Source organism: Scyliorhinus torazame, chromosome 14, assembly GCF_047496885.1.
Source record: "Scyliorhinus torazame isolate Kashiwa2021f chromosome 14, sScyTor2.1, whole genome shotgun sequence".
Lineage (NCBI taxonomy): Eukaryota > Metazoa > Chordata > Chondrichthyes > Carcharhiniformes > Scyliorhinidae > Scyliorhinus > Scyliorhinus torazame.
In genome coordinates, this window is record NC_092720.1 from 176,343,716 (window position 1) to 176,367,243 (window position 23,528).

Consider the following 23,528-nt stretch of genomic DNA (forward strand, 5'->3'; position numbering starts at 1 on the left):
GTCCATAGATTAGCAGTTTCGCTGCATCTGTCATGATCAACGTGCCGGGTGACGGGTATTCTACGGAGGAACTTGGTCACGTCGTCCCCTGCTGATTTTTTGGAAACCATTTCACCCTGTATCCCTTTCCTCTCATTCCTGAATATTGTCAGTGCAGACAAATTCTCTCTCTCTGTGCACGATTGAACTTCCACATACCAGTTGCACTTTGGAGCGCCTCTCATTGGCCGCCTCACTCTCTTTGATCCAAAGAGAAACATCACCGCTCCCTTGGTCCCACTGTTGCTCTTGGGGTGAATGTCTCGCTGTGGAAGGTCAAATTAATATGGATTCAGTCTTTGGATGTGAACTGACTGGTTAAATTCAGAATGACAGCATTCGGCGTGTTTAATATTGGAACCGGAGGAAATAAATCAAATCAATGTGGCATGAAATATAAAAGGAACCAGGGTGGCTGATACGATCCGACAGAGGGACGCAGTTTCAAAAGCAATTCACAGGTGGTGGGATAACACTCCTTCTCTGGGTGCGATCGAACCACCAACCTTTCGTTTAACAGACGAACGCGCAAACCGATTGCGCCACAGAGACGAAAAGAGCTGCATTTTCTCTCGAATTAACATGCCAATTTATGATGGAAACAATCTCATCTTCTCCACAACATAATAACAAATTATTACCGATGCACCAATCTGGAACAAAAACACAAACAGGTGTGCAATCTCAGCAGGACTGAAAGCATCTGTGGAGAGAGGTGGTGTTTCAAGCCAGGGTGACTTTATGTGCCCCAGTGCGAAGACTACACTGTTTTCCGTAGGCCTGCCAATAACGCGCCTACGCGCCTTCTACATTCGAGCCATTGTTGTATTTTCTGCTTCCAAATATTCGCATTGAAACTAAAATTAAATTGTATTTTCTGATGTGCAGGAAGGACAGTTTTCTTATTTTCTAAACATCAGTTAATTTCTCGAATCATTCTAAACAAGGGAAATACGTCTTGACTGTCGCTGTTCAGACGGGCAGCGCCCTTGTTTCTCCTTGGATTCGGTTTCTCGAAGTGTTTCCCAACATTCACAAATCTGGTGCTTGATTTTCGTGTGTCGCTTTGTTTCCGTTTTCTCCACTGCCAGCTGGCTCTATTTCCCAAAACCCTGCCGACTCCTCCTCATTGCATTATGACAAGATGTCTGGAGATTCATTTATATGGAGAAATTATCGAGACCAAGATTATTATCCGCGTATACAGAAGGTTCAGATAGTATTTGGTTGAGACACTTAAACATTTTGGGTGAATGGCCGAAGAAGCTGATGCAGCAAATTTAGAGAGACCGTTTTCACTTCCAAAAAGGAAAGAACCGGAGGAGTATGCTTGATGATAATAGTTAAAATATAAAACCGGACGCTGAGGAGATTCTCGCATTCACAACCGCTTGAATTCTGGAGCACCAAACTGGAGCAGAAGCGTGCACTCAGCTGTGAACCCGTTTTCAAGAATCCCTGACACACAGAATTCCTCATCCGTTCATTTGGGAAAAACACATCAATTTATCGCTGTTGTGAATCGGATTCGAACAGAGGTTGATGCGGTCACAACGCACAGTACGAACCACTATATCGTTACCGCCGAAGGCAACTTGCAACTGCCGATGTACTTGGTCAGCAACTGTTTGGAATCTATCATGGCCCACACTTTATGACTTCCTGATTACAACTTTCGTAGATACACAGTTTGGATGCCTTAAACGTGGTTCCATCATAATGTTCCTGCAACAATGATATGTGCACTTTAACCCAGGCTCATAAAAATAATCATGCAACCGCTATAATATTTAATACATAACAATTTCGATATTCATCCCAAACATATGGTATTTGGACGTTGTCCCGGTGTTTGTCTGGGTTTTCTCCGCTTGCCAGAGATCCCTCCCACAGACCAATGATGTGAAAGTTCGGTGGATTGGCCAATGCTAAAGTGTGCCACATTGTCCATGGATTAGAGGTTTAGCTGTATTGGACATGCTCAATGTGCCGGGTTACGGGTATATGCGGGCGAACTTGATCGCATCGTCCCCTGCTGATTTTTTGAAGCCATTTCATTCTGTACGCCTTTCCTCTCATTCCTGAATATTGTCAGTGCAACCAATCTGTCTCTATTTCCACGATTGAACTTCTCCCGCCCACATACCAGTTATACTTTGGAACGTCTCCCATTCGCCCTCTAACCCTCTTTGAGCCAAAGAGTAAAATCCCGGCACCTTTCGTCCCACTGTTGCTACTGGGGTGAATGTCTGTCTATCGTAGTTGAAATAAATATTGATTAACTCCTGGGGTGTGAACTGACTGCTTAAAATCAGGATGACAGCATTTGTCGTGTTTTTTCTTGGAACCGGTGGAAAGAAAGCAAATCAATGTGGCATGAAACATAAAAACCACCAAGGTGGGTGATTTGGTCCCACAGAGAAACGAAGTATAAAAAAACACATCAGCCGCGGTGGGATAACAGCCCCTTTTTGGGTGGGATCGAACCACTACCCCTTCGATTCGCAGCCAAACGCGCTCACCGATTGCGCCACAAAGACAACAGCGGATCGGCCTCGAATAAAAATGACAAATTACGATCGCAACAGTCTCATCTGGTCCACATCAGAATAGCAAATTATTGATGATGCACAAATCTAGATCAAAAACACCAAACGCTGGGCAATCTCAGCAGGTCTGACAGCATAGAATTTACAGTGCAGAAGGAGGCCATTCGGCCCATCGAGTCCCCACCGGCCCTTGGAAAGAGCACCCTACCCGACAGCATCTGTGGAGAGAGAACGTAGTCTGTGTTGCAAGCCAGGGTGACTTGTGTCACAGAACTAAGACCACACCATGTTCAGTCGCCATGTCAATAACGCGCCTCCAGCCTTCTACATTCGAGCCATTGTTGTATTTTCTGCTTCCAGATATTCACAATTAAACCAATATTAAACTGTGTTTTCTGATGTGCAGTAAGGACAGTTTTCGTGGTTTCTAAATATCAGTTAATTTCTCGAATTATTCTAAACAACGGAAATGTGTCTTGACTGCCGCTGATCAGTCGGTCAGCGCCCTTCGTTCTCCCCGGATTCTGATTCTCGAAGTGTTCCTCAACATTCACAAAACTGGTGCTTGATTTTCGTGCGTCTCTGCGTCTCCATTTTCTCCACTGCCAACTGGTTCTATTTCACAAAAATTCTACCCACTCCTGCTCATTGCATCATGACCAGATGTCAGGAAATACATTTACATGGAAGGACTGTCGACTTCTCCGCCCGCATACCAGTTATACTTTGAAACGTCTCCCATTCGCCCTCTAACCCTCTTTGAGCCAAAGAGAAAAATCTTGGCACCTTTCGTCCCACTGTTGCTACTGGGGTGAATGTCTGTCTATCGTAGTTGAAATAAATATTGATTAACTCCTGGGGTGTGAACTGACTGTTTAAAATCAGGATGACAGCATTTGTCGTGTTTTCTATTGGAACCGGTGGAAAGAAAGCAAATCAATGTGGCATGAAGTATAAAAACCACCAAGGTGGGTGATTTGGTCCCACAGAGAGACGAAGTATAAAAAACACTTCATCCGGGGGTGGGATCACGGTTCGTCTCTGAGAGACCATCGAGACCCAGATTATTCTTAGCGTATAAGGTTCAGTGCGTATTTGGTTGAGACATTTGAACGATTTGGGTGAATAGCCTTAGAAGCTGATGCAGCAAATTTTAAAAAATATATATATATTTATGAAAGTTTTTTAACACAATTTTTCTCCCTTACAAACAATAACCCCCCCCCCCCCCCACCGTAACCAAAAAAAAGAGAAATCGCGCAGAGCAAGATATATACATGGCAAAATGACATCTATACACAGCCTTGTACACTGGCCCTCACCCATACGTGCCAGTTTCCCCAACCCTTCATGTTATCTCTTGCTCAGCCACCCTCCCAGGCAGTCCCCCCTATCCCCCCCTCTCGCCCCCCTCAAGGACGTCCCCTCCACCCCCCCCCACCCCCCGGCCAAGGATGCTGCTGCTGACCTTCCTCTAACGCTCCGCGAGATAGTCTAGGAACGGTTGCCACTGCCTGTAGAACCCCTGCGCAGACCCTCTCAAGGCGAGCTTAATCCTCTCCAACTTTATGAACCCAGCCATATCATTTATCCAGGCCTCCAGGCTGGGGGGCTTCGCCTCCTTCCACATTAGCAAGATCCTTCGCCGGGCTACTAGGGACGCAAAGGCGAGAATGCCGGCCTCTTTCGCCTCCTGCACTCCCGGTTCATCCACTAGTCCAAATATTGCTAGCCCCCAGCTTGGCTTGACCAGGACTTTCACCACCTGAGATATTGCTCCCGCCACTCCTCTCCTGAACCCCGCCAGTGCCGGGCATGACCAAAACATATAGACATGGTTCGCCGGGTTCCCTGAGCACCTTCCACATCTGTCCTCTACTCCAAAGGACCTACTCAACCTCGCCCCCATCAAGTGCGCTCTGTGGACCACCTTAAATTGTATCAGGCTGAGCCTGGCACACAAGGAGGAGGAATTAACCCTACCTAGGGCATCAGCCCACAGACCTCCTTCGATCTCCTCCCCCAGCTCCTCCTCCCATTTGCCCTTCAACTCTTCTACCAGCGCTTCCCCCTCTTCTTTCAATTCCTGGTGTATTTCCGACACCTTGCCCTCCCTGACCCATACACCCGAGATCACCCTATTTCGAACTTCTTGTGCCGGGAGCAGCGGGAATTCCCTCACCTGCCGCCTCACAAAAGCCCTCACCCGCATATATCTAAAGGCATTTTCCGGGGGTAACTCGAACTTCTCCTCCAGTGCCTCTAGGCTCGCAAACGTCCCTTCGATGAACAGGTCCCCCATACTTCCAATCCCCGCCCGATGCCAGCTCTGGAACCATCCGTCCATCTTTCCCAGGACAAACCGGTGGTTACCCCTGACCGGGGACCACACCGATGCTCCCATTGCACCCCGGTGGCGTCTCCACTGGCCCCAGATCCTTAGCGTTACCGCCACCACCGGGCTCGTGGTATACTTTGTCGGCGAGAGCGGCAGCGGTGCCGTCACCAACGCCCCCAGGCTCGTTCCTTTACAGGACGCCATCTCCATCCTCTTCCATGCCGCCCCCACTCCCTCCATAACCCACTTGCGGATCATCGCCACATTTGCTGCCAGTAGTAGCTCCCCAGGTTTGGCAGCGCCAACCCTCCTCGGTCCCTACTGCGTTCCAGGAACCCTCTCCTTACTCTCGGGGTCTTATTCGCCCACACAAACCCCATAATACTCCTTCCTACTCTCTTAAAAAAGGCCTTACTGATCACGATGGGAAGGCACTGAAGCACAAACAGAAACGTCGCAAGGACCACCATTTTGACCGACTGCACTCTACCCGCCAACGAGAGCGGTAACATGTCCCATCTTTTGATATCCTCCTCCATTTGTTCCACCAACCTCGTCAGATTCAGTTTATGGAGGGTCCCCCAACTCCTGGCTATCTGGATCCCCAGATACGGAAAGCTCCCCTCCGCCCACCTCAGTGGTAGGTCCCCTATCCCTCTTTTTTGGTCCCCCGCCTGTAATACAAAGAGCTCACTCTTCCCTACATTGAGCTTATAGCCCGAAAACTCCCCAAACTCCCTTACAGTCTGCATGACCTCCAACATCCCCTCCATTGGATCCGCCACGTACAGCAACAGGTCATTCGCATATATTGACACCAGATGCTCTTCTCCCCCTCGGACCACCCCCCTCCATCTATTAGACTCCCTCAATGACATGGCCAATGGTTCGATCGCCAATGCGAACAATAGGGGGGGACAGGGGGCACCCCTGCCTCGTCCCTCGGTACTATCAAAAGTACTCCAACCTCCGCCGGTTCGTCACTACACTCGCCATCGGGGCTCTGTAAAGGAGCTTAACCCAATTGATAAACCCTACTCCGAACCCAAACCTACGCAGCACCTCCCAGAGGTACTCCCACTCGACTCAATCAAAGGCCTTCTCCGCGTCCATAGCTGCCACTATCTCCGCCTCTCCCTCCTCCGATGGCATCATTATCACGTTTAAGAGCCGCCGCACATTGGTGTTTAGGTGCCTGCCCTTTACAAATCCCGTCTGGTCGTCGTGGATTACCCCCGGGACACAGTCCTCGATCCTCGTGGCCAGCACTTTTGCCAGCAACTTTGCATCCACGTTGAGGAGCGAGATCGGCCTGTAAGATCCACATTGCAGTGGGTCCTTGTCCCGCTTTAGGATCAAACAAATTGTCGCTTCCGACATTGTCAGGGGCAGGGTCCCCTCCTCTCTTGCCTCATTAAAGGTCCTCACCAGTAGTGGGGCCAACAGGTCTGCGTACTTCCTGTAGAACTCCACCGGGAATCCATCCGGTCCCCGGGCCTTCCCCGCCTGCATGCTCCCCAAACCCTTGCTCAGCTCCTCCAACCCAATTGGTGCCCCCAAACCAGCCACCTCTTGCTCCTCCACCCTCGGGAATCTCAGCTGATCTAGGAATTGTCTCATACTTCTTCCCCCGCTGGGGGCTCAGATCTGTACAGCTCTTCATAAAGGATCTTGAATACCTCTTTTATTTTCGTCGCACTCCGAACCGTGCCTCCCCTTCCATCTTTGACTCCCCCTATTTCCCTCGCTGCCACCTTCTTACGGAGCTGGTGTGCCAGCATCCGACTAGCCTTTTCCCCACACTCGTAGGTTGCCCCCTGTGCTTTCCTCCACTGTGCCTCCGCCTTCCCTGTGGTCAACAGGTCAAACTCCGTCTGGAGCCATCGTCTTTCCCCAAGTAATCTTTCCTCCGGGGCCTCTGCGTATCTCCTGTCCACTCTCAAAATCTCCCCCACTAACCTCTCCCTTTCCGTACCGTCTGTCTTCTCCCTATGAGCCCTAAAGGAAATTAGCTCTCCCCTGATCACCGCCTTCAACGCCTCCCATTCCACCCCCACCCGCACCTCCCCGTTGTCGTTGGCCTCCAAGTACCTTTGGATCCACCCCCTCACCTTCCCACACACCACCTCGTCCGCCAGCAGTCCCACATCCAGCCGCCACAACGGCCGTTGGTCCCTCTCCTCTCCTAGCTCCAGTTCCACCCAGTGCGGGGCATGGTCCGAAACGGCAGTAGCCGAATACTCCGTCCCCTCCACCCTCGGGATGAGCACCCTACCCAGAACAAAGAAATCTATCAGGGAGTAGGCTTTGTGTACATGGGAGAAGAAGAAAGAAAATTCCCTGGCCTGCGGCCTTGCAAACCGCCATGCGTCCACTCCCTCCATCTGATCCATAAACCCCCTAAGTACCTTGGCCGCCGCCGGCAACTTTCCAGTCCTTGATTTGGAGTGGTCCAGTGCTAGATCCAACACTGTATTGGAGTCCCCTCCCATTATCAGGCCTCCTATCTCCAGGTCCGGAATGCGCCCCAGCATGCGCTTCATGAATCCTGCATCATCCCAGTTCGGGGCGTATACGTTTACCAACACCATCCACGTCCCTTACAGCCTCCCGCTCACCATTACATATCGCCCTCCATTGTCCACTACAATAGTCTTGGCCTCAAATGACACCCACTTTCCCACCAATATTGCCACCCCTCTATTCTTCACATCCAGTCCCGAGTGGAATACCTGTCCTACCCATCCCTTTCTTAACCTGACCTTGTCCGCCACCTTCAGATGTGTCTCTTGGAGCATGGCCACGTCATCGAGCCCTCTTCACCGGCCCATTCAGGCCCCTCACATTCCACGTTATCAGCCGGATTGGAGGGGCTCTCACACCCCCAACCCCCGCACGCCCCACCGACTAGCCATCTCCTTTTCCTGGCCAGTCCCGTGTCCACGCCTCCCTCACCCTCCAGTCACCCAGAGGGGGAACCCCGTCCCGACCACCTCTTCTGTGTCCCATTCTCTATCGGCCAGTGCAGCAGCAACCCTTTTCGCCCCCACCCTTCCCCCCCCTCCCCCAGCTAGACCCCTATCTACCTTTTTTGCTCCCCCCATGTCACTCCCATAAGTCAGCTGACGCCTGCTGACCCCGACTTCCCCCTCCGTCCCATTGACCTCCCCACGTGGGAGTCTCCCAATCCATATGCATTCATTTGTTCCCCTTCCCACCTTTCTTCCCGCGCGTGGGAAAACACCCCGCACTTTCCAAAGCCCGCTCTGCCCCATCTGGCGCAGCTCCTGTCGCGGCCTTGTCTCTCTCCTCCAGCCCATGTACCATTTCCTGCGTGTGATTGACCCCATATATACAACAACCATCACACATCAAACCCCAAAACATCCCCCCCCCCCCACCCTCACAAACCCTCAGTTAGAGTCCAACTTTTCGGCTAGTACAATGTCCACGCCTCTTCTGGCGTTTCGAAGTAACAGTGTTGGCCCTTGTATGTGACCCACAGTCGCGCTGGCTGCAGCATTCCGAATTTCACTTCTTTCCAGTACAACGCCGCTTTGGCCCGTTTGAAACCTGCTCTCCGCTTTGCAACCTCCGTGCTCCAGTCCGTGTATATTCGGATTGCTGCATTGCCCCACTTACTGCTCCGCTCCTTCTTGGCCCATCTCAGGACCCACTCTCTGTCCGTGAACCAGTGAAACCTCACCACCATCGCCTTGGCGGCTCATTTGCCTGGGGCTTCTTCGCCAGCACCCGATGTGCCCCGTTCAACTCCAGCGGCCTCGAAGTAGCCTTCGTGCCCATCATCGCCTCGAGCATCATGCTCGCGTATGCCCTGGCATCAGCCCCCTCCACTCCCTCAGGGAGACCCAGGATTCGCAGATTCTTTCTCCTCGACCTGTTCTCCAGGTCTTCGATTCTTCCCGCCCACCTCTTGTGTAGCACCTCGTTCTGCTCCACTCTCACCGCCAGGCCCACGAGTTCGTCCTCGTTCTGACTGACTCTTTTCTGTACCTCCTGGATCTTAGCTTCGTGGGCCTTCTGCGTGATCCCGAGTCCTTCAACTGCCGAAAACATAGGCGCCAACATCTCCTTGCGCATCTCCTCGTGCTGCTCCTCGAAGCAGCGCTTGATGAACTCCTGCAGCTCCCCTTTGTCCCTGGCCGCCGCCATTTTGCTTTCTTTCCCTCGCTTCTCCCGTTGCTCCAGTGCCGCTCCTTTGGCCGTTACACTTCTGGTCCGTTTCATAAAATTTGGCAGTGTTTGCTTCACCAGTCTGCCCCAAAAAGTCTATGGAAACTCCTGAAAAAGGTCTGAGAGTCGGTTCCAGACGGGAGCTGCCAAATGCGCGACCTACTCCTCCATGGCTGCCCCCGGAAGCCTCGTCCCTGCTTCTTCAATGGCCTTGGTAGATCTTTTCACAGTTGTTCCCTCTGCTGCTAGAATTCACCTTTGATAGAGTCAAGTCAGATTGCAACTTTAAGCTTGCCCTTCCCCCGCCTGCATGCTGGAAGAGGCTTTTGTCCAAACCTGCAGCCAAAGCCAAATATTTTACTGTTTCTGCCGGGTCTGGCAGCCAAAAGACATAACATTCCTGGGGGACACTGTCAGGGGACTGCTGCAGTCTTCTTCCCACACCGGAAAATGTCAAACAAATGTCGTGGGGGCCCTGTAAAAGAGCCCAAAAGTCCGTTATAAGCGGGAGCTACCGAATATGCGACCTAGCTCTGCATAGCCGCACCCGGAAGCCTGATGCAGCAAATTGAGAGTGATAGTTTTCACTCCCAAAAAGACAAGAACCGGAGGAGTATGATTGATGATAATAGTTAAAATATAAAACCGGGGGCTGACGAGATTCTCGTGTTCACAACAGTGTGAAATCGGGAGCATCAAACAGGAGCAGAAGCATGCACACAGTTGTGAAATCGTTTTAAAGAGGCCTTGGCACAGGGAAATCGTCATCCATTCATTTTGGAAAAACACATCAACTTATCACTGCAGTGATTCGAATTCGAACCGTGGTAGCTGTGGCCACAATGCAGAATACTAACCACTATACGACCACGGCGCCACACGTTACAGCTGAGGCAACCTGCAACTTTCGATGTACCTGATCATCAACAGTTTGGCGTCGATCATGGCACACGTTTTATGGCTCCCTAATTACAGCTTAGCAGGTACACAGTTTGGATGCCTTAAACATGGTTCCATAATAATGTTCCTGCAACACGGATATATGCACTTTAACCCAGGCTCACAAAAATAATCATGCAATCGCTATAATATTTATTACATAACAATTTCGATATTCATCCCAAACATATGGAATTTGGATGTTCTCCCGGTGACTGTCTGGGTTTTCTCCGCCTGCTGGAGATCCCTCCCACAGTCCAATGATGTGAAAGTTCGGTGGATTGGCCCATGCTAAAGTGTGCCAGATTGTCCATGGATCAGCAGTTTGGCTTGATTGGACATGATCAACGTGCCGGGTTACAGGTATACTGCGGGCGAACTTGATCATGTCGTCCCCTGCTGATTATTTGAAACCATTTCATCCTGGATGCCTTTCCTCTCATTTCTGAATATTGTCAGTGCAAACAATCTCTCTATTTCCATGATTCAACTTCTCCCGACCACATAGCAGTTGCACTTTGGAACGCCTCTCATTTGCCGTCTAAACCTCTTTGATCGAAAGAGAAAAATCACGGCCCCTTTCACCCACTGTTGCTATTGGGGTGAATTTCTGTCTATCGTAGTTCAAATTAATATTGATTAACTCTTGGGGTGAGAACCGACTGTTTAAAATCAGAATTATAGCATTTGGCGCGTTTAATATTGGAATCGGAGGAAAGAAATCACATCAATGTGGCTCGAAGTATAAAAACCACCATGGAGGGTGATTTCCTCCCACAGAGATACGAAGTATAAAAAACACGTCAGCCGGGATAACAGTTCAATTCCGGGTGGGATCGAACCACCAACTTTTAGATTAATAGCTGAACACTCTAACCGATTGTGCCACAGAGACAACAACCCCTGCTTTTACTCGAATAAACATGACAAATTATGATCGAAACAGTCACACCTGCTCCACATCGCAATAGCAAATTATTGATGATGCACGAATCTGGAACAAAAACACCAAAGGCTGGGCAATCTCACCAGGTCTGACAGCATCTGTGGAGAGAGTACGCAGTCTGTGTTCCATAGATTATCATAGAATTTACAGTGCCCAAGGAGGCAATTCGGCCCATCGTGTCTGCACCGGCTCTTGGAAAGAGCACCCTACCCAAGGTAAACACCTCCACCCTATCCCCATAACCCAGTAGCCCCACCCACACTAAGGGCAGTTTTGGACACTAAGGGGAATTTTCATGGCCAATCCACCTAACCTGCACATCTTTGGACTGTGGGAGGAAACCGGAGCACCCGGAGGAAACCCAGGCACACACGGGAGGATGTGCAGACTCCGTACTTACAGTGACCCAAGCCGGAATCGAATCTAGAACGGGACCCTAGAGCTGTGAAGCAATTGTGCCCCACAATGCTACCGTTTCAAGCCAGGGTGACTTGTGTCACAGAACTAAGACCACGCCATTTTCAGTCTCCATGTCAATACCGCGCCTCCAGCCTTCTGATTTCGAGCCATTGTTGTATTTTCTGCTTCCAAATATTCGCAATGAAACCAATATTAAACTGTTTTTTCTGATGCGCAGTAAGGACAGTTTTTGTGACTTCTAAATATCAGTTAATTTCTCGAATTATTCTAAACATGGGAAATGTGTCTTGACTGCCTCTGATCAGTCGGCAGCGCCCTTCGTTCTCCCCGGATTCTGATTCTCGAAGTGTTTCTCAACATTCACAAAACTGGTGCTTGATTTTCGTGCGTCGCTGCGTTTCCGTTTTCTCCACTGCCAACTGGTTCTATTTCCCCAAATTCTGCCCGCTGCTCCTCGTTACATCATGAACAGATGTCAGGAAATACATTTATATGGCGAGAATATCGACTTCTCCGCCCACATACCAGTTATAATTTGGAACGACTCTTATTTGCCTTCTAACCCTCTTTGATCCAAAGAGAAAAATCTCGGCACCTTTCGTCCTCGTGCTCGAAGTCCCTCCCACAGTCCAAAGACGTGAAGGTTCGGTGGAGTGGCCATGCTAAACAAAGAACAAAGAAATGTACAGCACAGGAACAGGCCCTTCCGCCCTCCAAGCCCGTGCCGACCATGCTGTCCGACTAAACTACAATCTTCTACACTTCCTGGGTCCGTATCCCTCTCTTCCCATCCTATTCATGGATTTGTCAAGATGCCCCTTAAATGTCACTATCGTCCCTGCTTCCACCACCTTCTGCGGTAGCGACTTCCAGGCACCCACGACCCTCTGTGTAAAAAACTTGTCTCGTACATCTACTCTAAACCTTGCCCCTCTCACCTTAAACCTATGCCCCCTAGTAATTGACCCCTCTACCCTGGGAAAACGCCTCTGACTATCCACTCTGTCTATGCCCCTCATAATTTTGTAGACCTCTATCAGGTCGCCCCTCAACCTCCGTCGTTCCAGTCAGAACAAACCGAGTTTATTCAACCGCTCCTCGTAGCTAATGCCCTCCATACCAGGCAACATTCTGGTAAATCTCTTGTGCACCCTCTCTAAAGCCTCCACATCCTTCTGGTAGTGTGGCGACCAGAATTGAACATTATACTCCAAGTGTGACATAACTAAGGTTCTATACAGCTGCAACATGGCTTGCCAATTCTTATACTCAATACACGGGCCAATGAAGGCAAGCATGCCCTATGCCTTCTTGACTACCTTCTCCACCTGTGTTGCCCCTTTCAATGACCTGTGGACCTGTACTCCTAGATCTCTCTGACTTTCAATACTCCTGAGGGTTCTACCATTCACTGTATATTCCCTACCGGCATTAGACCTTCCAAAATGCATCACCTCACATTTGATCGGATTAAACTCCATCTGCCATCTCTCCACCCAAGTCTCCAAACAATCTAAATCCTGCTGTATCCTCTGACAGCACTCATCGCTTTCTGCAATTCCACCAACCATTGTGTTGTCTGCAAACTTACTAATCAGACCAGTTTACATTTTCCTCCAAATCATTTATATATACTACAAACTGCAAAGGCCCCAGGACTGATCTTTGCGGAACACCACTGGTCACAGCCCTGCAATTCGAAAAGCATCCTTCCATTGCTACTCTCTGCCTTCTATGACCTAGCCAGTTCTGTATCCACCTTGCCAGCTCACCCCTGATCCTGTGCGACTTCACGGTTTGTACTAGTATACCATGAGGGGCCTTGTCAAAGGCCTTACTGAAGTCCATATAGACAACAGCCACTGCCCTACCTGCATCAATCATTTTTGTGACCTCCTCGAAAAACTCTATCAAGTTAGTGAGACACGACCTCCCCTTCACAAAACCATGCTGTCTCTCACTAATACGTCCATTTGCTTCCAAATGCGTGTAGAGCCTGTCTCGAAGAATTTTCTCTCATAATTTCCCGACCACTGAAGTAAGGCTCACCGGCCTGTAGTTCCCAAGATTACCCTTGCTACCCTTCTTAAACAGAGGAACAACATTGGCTATTCTCCGGTCTTCTGGGACATCACCTGAAGCCAGTGAGGATTGCAGGATTTCTGACAAGGCCTCAGGAATTTCCTCTGCAGCCTCCTTCAGTATTCTGAGGTAGATCCCATCAGGCCCTGGGGACTTATCTCCCTTAATATATTTTAAGACTCCCAACACCTCGTCTTTTTGGATCTCAATGTGATCCAGGCTCTCTACACACCCTTCTCGCGACTCAACATCTACCAATTCCTTTTCATTGGTGAATACTGATGCAAAGTATTCATTTAATACCGCGGCCATTTCCTCTGGCTCCACACATAGATTCCCTTGCCTATCCTTCAGTGGGCCAACCCTTTCTCTGGCTACCCTCTTGCTTTTTATGTACGTGTAAAAAGCCTTGGGATTTTCCTTAACCCTATTTGCCAATGACTTTTCGTGACATATTCTAGCCCTCCTGACTCCTTTCTTATGTTCCTTCCTACTTTCCTTATATTCCACACAGACATCGTCTGTTCCCAGGCTTTCAGCCCTGACAAATGCCTCTTTTTTTCTTTTTGACGAGGCCAACAATATCACTCGTTATCCAAGGTACCCGAAAATTGCCGTATTTATCCTTCTTCCTCACAGGAACATGCCGGTCCTGAATTCCTTTCAAATGACACTTGAAAGCCTCCCACATGTCAGATGTTGATTTGCCCTCAAACATCCGCCCCCAATCTAGGTTCTTCAGTTCCCGCCTAATATTATCATAATTAGCCTTCCCCCAATTTAGTACATTCACCGTAGGACCACTCTTATCCTTGTCCACCAGCACTTTAAAACTTACTGAATTGTGGTCACTGTTCCCGAAATGCTCCCTTACTGAAACTTCTACCACCTGGCCGGGCTCATTCCCCAATACCAGGTCCAGTACCGCCACTTCACTAGTTGGACTGTCTACATATTGTTTTAAGAAGCCCTCCTGGATGCTCCTTACAAACCCTGCCCCGTCTAAGCCCCGGGCACCAAGTGAGTCCCAGTCAATATTGGGGAAGTTGAAGTCTCCCATCACCACAACCCTGTTGTTTTTACTCTTTTCCAAAATCTGTCTACCTATCTGCTCCTCTATCTCCCGCTGGCTGTTGGGAGGCCTGTAGTAAACCCCCAACATTGTGACTGCACCTTTCTTATTCCTGATCTCTACCCATATAGCCTCACTGCCCTCTGAGGTGTCCTCCCGTAGCACAGCTGTGATATCCTCCCTATCCAGTAGCGCAACTCCGTCTCCCCTTTTACATCCGCCTCTATCTCGCCTGAAACGTCTAAATCCTGGAACGTTTAGCTGCAAATCCTGCCCTTCCCTCAACCAGGTCTCTGTAACGGCAACAATACCACAGTTCCAAGTACTAATCCAAACTCTAAGTTCATCTGCCTTACCCTTAATACTTCTTGCATTAAAACATATGCACTTAAGGCCACCAGACCCGCTGTGTTCAGCAACGTCTCCCTGTCTGCTCTGCCTCATTTCCCTAGTTCTCCCTCAATGCTCTCCCGTTCTGACCTATTGCTCCCGTGCCCACCCCCCTGTCATACTAGTTTAAACCCTCCCGTGTCACACTAGCAAACCTTGCAGCCAGGATATTTCCGCCTCTCCAGTTTAGATGCAACCCGTCCTTCTTATATGGGTCACGCCTGCCCCGGAAGAGCTTCCAGTGGTCCAGATAACGGAAACCCTCCCTCCTACGCCAGCTGTTTAGCCACGTGTTTAGCTGCTCTATCTTCCTATTTCTAGCCTCACAGGCACGTGGCACAGGGAGTAATCCCGAGATTACAACCCTAGAGGTCCTTTCTTTTCACTTTCTGCCTAGTTCCCCGAATTCCTGTAGCAGGATCTCATACCCCGTCCTGCCTATGTCGTTAGTACCAATATGTACAACGGTCTCTGCCTGTTGGCCCTCCCGCTTCAGGATGCCCTCTACCAGTTCGGAGACATCCTGGACCCTGGCACCAGGGGGGCAACATACCATCCTGGAGTCTCTTTCACGTTCACAGAAGCGCCTATCTGTGCCCCTGTCTATAGAGTCACCAATTACTATTGTTCGTCTGCGCTTTAATCTCCCTTCTGAACATCAGAGCCAGCCGTGGTGCCACTGCTCTGGCTGCTGCTGTTTTCCCCTGATAGGCTATCCTCCTCGACAGTATGCAAAGGGGTATACCTTATCGAGAGGATCACAACCACAGGGGATTCCTGCACTGACTGCCTGCCCTTTTTGGTGGTCACCCATTTCTCTGCCTGCAGCTTGGGTGTGACCTCATTTATATAACTGCGATCTATGACGTTTTCCGCCACCTGCATGCTCCGAAGTGCATCCAATTGCCGCTCCAACCGAACCATACGGTCTTTGAGGAGCTACAGTTGGGTGCACTATCTGCAGATTAAGCCATCCGGAACGCTGGAAGCCTCCCGGACCTGCCACATCTCATAGTCAGAGCACTGCACCCCTCTAACTGACAATGCGTCAATTAATTAGTAAATTAAAATGAAAAGTTAATTTTTTTTAAAAAGTTACTGTTAACTAACTGTTTCCTAGCACTAGATTTCTACTATAAATGTGAAAGCTAAATATAGTACTCTCCGATCTCTGTCTTAGATACCCCCCTAAATTATAATAAAGTAAGTATGTTTAATTAGTTACCAATGCTTAATTTTTTTAATTTAGTGTACATTCCCAACCAGTCACTCAGGTCAAAGCTTTTCTGTCATGTCACTTCAGTCCCCCCCACCCCCCACCCCCCCCCACCGCCCCCCACCCCCCCCACCCCCACCCCCCCCCCACCCACCCCCCCCACCACCCACCCCCCCCACCCACCCCCACCGCCCCCCACCCCCCCCCCACCCCCACCCCCCCCCCACCCCCCCACCCCCCCCCCACCCACCCACCCCCCCACCCCCCCACCCACCCCCCCACCCCCCCACCCACCCCCCCACCCCCCCACCCACCCCCCCACCCCCCCACCCACCCCCCCACCCCCCCCGCCCCCCCCAAGCCCCCCACCCCCCACCCCCCCACCCTCCCCCCCACCCCATCCCAACCACCACCCCCACCCACCACCACACACACACACACACACACACAATTTGAAAAGGTAATTTGTGTGTGTGCCATTTTGTCCATTGATTAGCAGTTTAGCTGGATTGGACATCATCAACGTGCCGGGTTACGGGTATACAGCGCAGGAACGTGGTCACGTCGTCCTCTGCTGATTTTTTGAAACCATTTCATCATGTGTGCCTTTCCTCTCATTCCTGAATTTTGTGAGTTAAAACACACACTCTCTCTACTTCGACGATTGAACTTTTTCGCCGAAGTTGTACTTCGGATCGCCTCTCATTCGCCGTCTAACCCTCTTTAATCGAGAGAGAAATCTGGGCCGCTTTCGTCCCACTGTTGCTGCTGGGGTGAATGACTGTCTATCGTAGTTCAAATTATATCGATTAACTCTTGGGATGTGAACTGCCTGTTTATAATCAGAATGACAGCGTATGGCGTGTTTAAGATTGGAACCGGAGGAAAGAAATCAATCAGTGTGGCTTGAAGTATAAACACTATCCAGGTGGATGATTTGACCCCACATAGATACGAAGTATAAAAACGCTTTAGCGAGGAGTGGGATAACACTTCGTCGCTGGGTGGGATAGAACCACTAATCTTTCGATTAATAGCCGAACGCGCTAACCGATTGCGCCACAGAGACGACAACTGCTGTTGTTCATCGAATAAACATGCCAAATTATGATGGAAACAGTCTCATCTTCTCCACATGATATTCGCAAATAATTGTTGATGCACCAATCTGGAACAAAAACACGAAAGGCTGGTGGGCAATCGCAGCATGTCTGACAGCATCTGTGGAGACAGAACGCAGTCTGTGTTTCAAACCAGGATGACTGTGTGTCACAGAACGAAGTCGACACCATTTGCTGTGGCCCTGTCAATTACGCGCCTCCAGCCTTCTACATTCGAGCCATTGTTGTAATTTCTGGTTCCAGATATTTGCAATAAAACCGATATTCAACTGTATTTTCTGATGTGCAGTGAGGACATAGTCTCTAAATATCAGTTAATTTCTCAAATCATTCCAAACAAGGGAAATGTGACTTGACTGTCTCAGATCAGTCAGATAGCGCCCTTCGTTCTCCTCGGATTCTGTTTCTCGAACTGTTTCCCAACATTCACAAAACTGGTACTTCATTTTCGTGTGTGGCGTCGTTTCCGTTTTCTCCACTGCAAAGTGGCTCTATTTCCCAAAATTCTACCCACTCCTCCTCATTGCGACATGAACAGACGTCAGGAAATACATTTATATGGTGACTATCGAAACCAAGATTATTCTTCGCGGATACAGAAGGTTCAGTGCGTATTTGCTTAAGACACTTTGAAATATTGGGTGAATTGCCGAAGAAGCTAATGCAGCAAATTGAGGGAGACTGTTTCAGTTCCAAAAAGACAAGAACCGGAGGAGTATGATTGAACATTATAGTTAAAGTTTTAAACGGGGAACTGAGCAGATTCTCTTTTTCACAACATTTTGAATTCTGGAGCATCAAACAGGAGCAGAAGCACGCACTCAGTGGTGAGCCCGTTTTAAAGAGGCCTTTGCACAGAAAATTCCACAGAGTTTATTCAGACGAACACGTCAACTTATCACTGCCCTGCCTTGGATTGGAACTACGGTTGCTGCAGCCTCAACGCAAAGCACGATCGACTGTATGATTACGGCGCCTCACGTTATCGCCGAGGCAACCTGCAACTGTCGATGTGCTTGGTCATCAACTGTTTGGAATCCAACATGGCCCACACTTTCTGACTCCCTCATTACACCTTTCGTAGATACACAGTTTGGATGCCTTAAACATGGTTCCATAATAATGTTCCTGCAACAAGGAAATATGCACTTAAAGCCAAGCTCATAAAAATAATCATGCAACCGCTATAATATGTAATACATAACACTTTCGACATTCATCCCAAACATATGGAATTTGGACGTTCTCCTGGTGTCTGCATAGTGTTGTCCTCGTGCTCGAGGTCCCTCCCACAGTCCAAAGATGTGAAACTTCGGTGGGTTTTCCATGCTAAAGTGTGCCAAATTGTCCATTGATTAGCAGTTTAGCTGGATTGGACATAATCAACGTCCCGGGTTACGGGTATACTGCGGAGAAACGTGGTCACTTCGGCACCTGAATATTTTTTGAAACCATTTAATCCTGTATGCCGTTCCTCTCATTCCTGAATATTGTCAGTGCAAACAATCTCTCTCTCTATTTCCACGACTGAACTTCTCCGCCCACATGCCAGTTGCACTTTGGAACGCGTCTCGTTCGACGTCTAAACCTCTTTAATCCAAAGAGAAAAATCGCGGCCCCTTTCGTTCCACTGTTACTATTTGGATGAATGTCTGTCTATCGTAGTTCAAATGAATATTGATTAACTCTTGTGGTGTGAACTGACTGTTTATAATCAGACTGACTGCATTTGGCGTGGTTAATATTGGAACCGGAGGAAAGAACTCTAATCAATATGGCATGAAGTATAAAAACCACCAAGGTCGGTGATTTGATCCCACAGAGATACGAAGTGCAATAACAATTCAGTTGGAGGTGGGATAACAGTTCGTCTTTTGGTGGAATCGAATCACAATTCTTTCGGTTAATAGACGAACGCGCTACTCGATTGCGCCATAAAGGCGACAATAGCTGCTCTCCCTCCAATAAACATGCACACAGTCTAATTTTGCCCACATGATAATCGCAAATTATTGATGATGCACCAATCTGGAACAAAAACATAAAAGGCTGGGCAATCTCATCAGGTCTGACAGCATCTGTGGAGAGAGATCGCAGTCTGTGTTTCAAGCCAGGGTGACTGCGTGTCACAGAACGAAGACTACACCATTAGCCGTAGCCCTGTCAATTGCACGCCTTCAGCCTTCTCCATTCGATCCATTGTTGTATTTTCTGCTTCCAGATATTCGCAATGAAACCAATATTAGACTGTGTTTTCTGATGTGGAGTAAGGACAGTTTTCGTGGATTGTAAATGTCAGTTAATTTCTCGAATTTTTCCAAAGAAGGGAAATGTTTCTTCACTGTCCCTGATAAGTCGGACAGCGCTCTTCATTCTCCACGTATTATGTTTCTCGAAGTGTTTCTCAACATCCACAAAATTGGTGCTTGATTTTCGTGTGTCGCTTCGCTTCCGTATTGTCCACTGCAAACTGGCTTTATTTCTCAAAATTGTGCGCACTCCTCCTCATTGCATCATGACCAGATGTCAGGAAATACATTTATATGGAGAAACTATCGAGGTGCTGTGCGTATTTGGTTGAGACACTTGAACATTTTGGGTGAATGTCCGAAGAAGCTAATGCAGCAAATTGAGAGAGACTGTTTTCGCTTCCAAAAAGACAACAACCGGAGGTGTATGATTGGTGATAATAGTTAAAATATTAAACCGGGAGCTGAGGAGATTCTCGTCTTCACAACAGTTTGAATTCTGGAGTGTCGTGTACCACTGCATTAGGGGATGTAAGGTAGGACCTGCACTACAGGTTCGCCGGTAGGCCCTGCCGGCTGGCTCCGCCCACTAAGATCTCTATAAGTATGCATGACCTCCATTGTCCTGCCATTTCGCCTGCTGCAGCAGGAGGACACGCACCTGACTGCAATAAATCCACAGTGGTACCCAATCTGCGTCTTTGTGCAAATGATTGCACATCAATGTATTGCAGTCATATTTTTCCACAGAATGGATGTCAGAATCAAACCAGATCGCCTGCAGCTGGATCCGCAGTCGCCCCACGCCAGAAAAGACTTTACTCACTGGATAGCGTGTTTTGAGGCCTATATCAACGCTGCAGACCCGCCCCAATGGAGGCTCAGAAGAAAAAGGTCCTGTGCTCCAGGCTGAGCTCCAGCGTGTTCCCGTTGATCCAAAACGCCTCGAATTACGCGAAAGCAATGACACTCCTTAAAGAACACTCTGCTCAGAAGACAAACATGCTCTTCGCCAGGCATGTACTTGCCACCCGCTCGCAACTACCTGGTGAGTCCATCGAAGATTTCTGGCATGCACTAATTCCACTTGTTCGGGACTGTGACTGTTAGGCCATTAACGGCGCTGAACACGTGAACCTCCTCATGCGCGATGCTTTTGTGACGGGATTTGCATCGGACCGCATCCGAGAACGATTACTGGAAGGGGCCACGCTCGAACTGGCTGAGACAAAAACCTTGGAGCTCTCCATGATGGTCGCATCCTGTAATGTACAGTCCTATCTCTCCCGCCGCGCTGCACACCCGTCTACCAATTCCTATTGTCCCTGGACCCCGCCGGCGACGTCCTCAGACTGGGCCCTGCCTTCCAATATGCCTGCACCGCACGCCGACCCGCGCGCCCCGTGGGTCCCCGCTGCTACTTCTGCGGTCAGCAGAAGCACCCCGCCAACCCTGCCCAACCCACACTGCTGTTTGTGAATCCTGCAGTAAGATGGGCCACTTCGCGGCTTTGTGCCAGGCCCGTGCAGCCGCTGTGATCGCGCCCGCTATCGCCATCTTCCCCACACCAAACGCACAATGGGGGCCACCATCTTCACCTCCCAGAGCCATGGGCGAACAATAGGCGCTGCCATCCTGTCCCCCTTAGGCCACGTGCGCCCCATCGGCGCCGACAACTTGTCCTGACCCCGCAATATGCACACCTTGGGCGCCGCCATCTTATTTCTCACAGGGTCTTCAGAGATCCCGAGAACGGAACCGCACACGCTCGCCATCCGCAGCATCCGACAACTAACTGGAGCTCGCTTCCATGACGCTGGACCAATCTCGCCCGCACAACAAGGCCACCGTGTCGAAGATGGTGAAAATCAACGGCCACGCGACCTCATGCCTGCTGGACTCCGGGAGCACCAACAGCTTCATACACCCAGATACGCTAAGACGCTGCTGCCTAGCGGTCCATCCTGCCAATCAAAGTATCTCACTGGCCTCCGGATCCCACTCCGTCCCGATCCAAGGCTACTGTACAGTCACCCTCACTGTCCAGGGTGTAGAATGTAATAACTTCCGCCTCTATGTCCTTCCTAACCTCTGCGCTGCACTCCTGTTGGGCCTGGACTTCCAGTGCAATCTCCAGAGCCTCACCCTCAAATTCGGCGGGCCCTGACCCGCCCCTCCCCCTCACCGTTTGCGGCCACGCGACCTTCAAGGTCGATCCCACCTCGATTTTTGCCAATCTAACTGCAGATTGCAAGCACGTTGCCACCAGCAGCAGACGGTACAGCACCCAGGACAAGACCTTGATCAGGTTCGAAGTCCAACGACTGCTTAAGGAAGGTATTATCGAGGCCAGCAACAGCCCCTGGAGAGCCCAAGTGGTAGTGGTTAAAACTGGGGAGAAACACAGAATGGTCGTGCACTGCAGCCAGACCATCAATTGGTACACGCAGCTCGATGCGTACTCCCTCCCATACATTTCTAGGGGAAAGCCATGGGGTGCAGGTCTCCGGCACAGAGTCTGTCCCTGTTGCTCAGAAGGGAAGAGGGGAGAGGAGTAGAGCATTCGTCATTGGAGACTCCATAGTTAGGGGGATAGATAGGGGATTCTGTGGGAACGAGAGAGAATCGCGGTTGGTGTGTTGCCTCCCAGGTGCCAGGGTGCGTGATGTCTCGGATCGTGTTTTCGCGATCCTTAAGTGGGAGGGGAAGCAGCCCAAGTCGTGGTCCACATAGGCAGCAACGACATAGGAAGGAAAAGGGATTGGGATGTAAAGCAGAAATTCAGGGAGCTAGGGTGAAAACCTAGATCTAGGACAACAGAGTTATTATCTTTGGGTTGTTACCCCTGCCATGTGATAGCGAGACGAGGAAGAGGGAAAGAGAGGAGTTGAACACGTGGTTAAAGGGATGGTGCAGGAGGGAGGATTTCCGATTTCTGGATAATTGGGGCTAATTCTGGGGTCGGTGGGACCTCTACAAACGGGATGGACTACACCTGGGCCAGATGGGTACCAATATCCTCAGGGGGGAATTTGCTAATCCTCTTCGGGAGGGTTTAAACTAGTTCAGCAGGTGCTTGGGATCCTGAATTGTAGCTCCAGTATACAGGAGGTTGAGAGTAGCGAGGTCATGAGTAAGGTTTAAAAGTTGCAGGAGTGTACCGGCAGGCAGGAAGGTGGTTTAAAATATGTCTTCTTTAATGCCAGGAGCATCCGGAATACGGTGGCTGAACTTGCGGCATGGGTTGGTACCTGGAACTTCGATGTTGTGGCCATTTCGGAGACATGGATAGAGCAGGGACAGAAATGGTTGTTGCTGGTGCCGGGGCTTAGATATTTCAGTAAGTTCAAGGAAGGTGGTAAAAGAGGGGGAGCGGTGGCATTGTTAGTCAAGCACAGTATTACGGTGGCAGAAAGGAGGTTTGATGAGGACTCGTCTACTGACGTAGTATGGGCTGAGGTTAGAAACAGGAAAGGAGAGGTCACCCTGTTAGGGGTTTTCTATAGGCCTACGAAAAGTTCCAGAGATGTAGAGGAAAGGATTGCAAAGATGATCCTGGATAGGAGCGAAAGCAACAGGGTAGTTGAAATGGGGGACTTTAACTTTCCAAATATTGACTGGAAACACTATGGTTCGAGTACTTTAGATGGGTCCGTTTTTGTCCAATGTGTGCAGGAGGGTTTCCTGACACAGTATGTAGATAGGCCAACGAGAGGCGAGGCCGTATTGGATTTGGTACTGGGCGATGAACCAGGACAGGTGTTAGATTTGGAAATAGGTGAGCACTTTGGTGATAGTGACCACAATTCGATTACGTTTACTTTAGTGATGGAAAGGAATAGCTATATACCGCAGGGCAAGAGTTATATCTGGGGGAAAGGCAATTATGATGCGATGAGGCAAGACTTAGTATGCCTCGGATGGAGAGGAAAACTGCAGGGGACGGGCACAATGGAAATGTGGAGCTTGTTCA

The 23,528-nt window shown here is 49.6% G+C and overlaps 1 non-coding gene across 1 annotated transcript; it reads right to left on the reverse strand.

The window, feature by feature from the left end:
* Nucleotides 1-517: 517 nt before the first annotated feature.
* On the reverse strand, nucleotides 518-591 carry trnan-guu (transfer RNA asparagine (anticodon GUU)). The gene has a single exon. It is a non-coding gene; the product is annotated as a tRNA-Asn (tRNA).
* Between the last annotated feature and the right edge of the window lie 22,937 nt (nucleotides 592-23,528).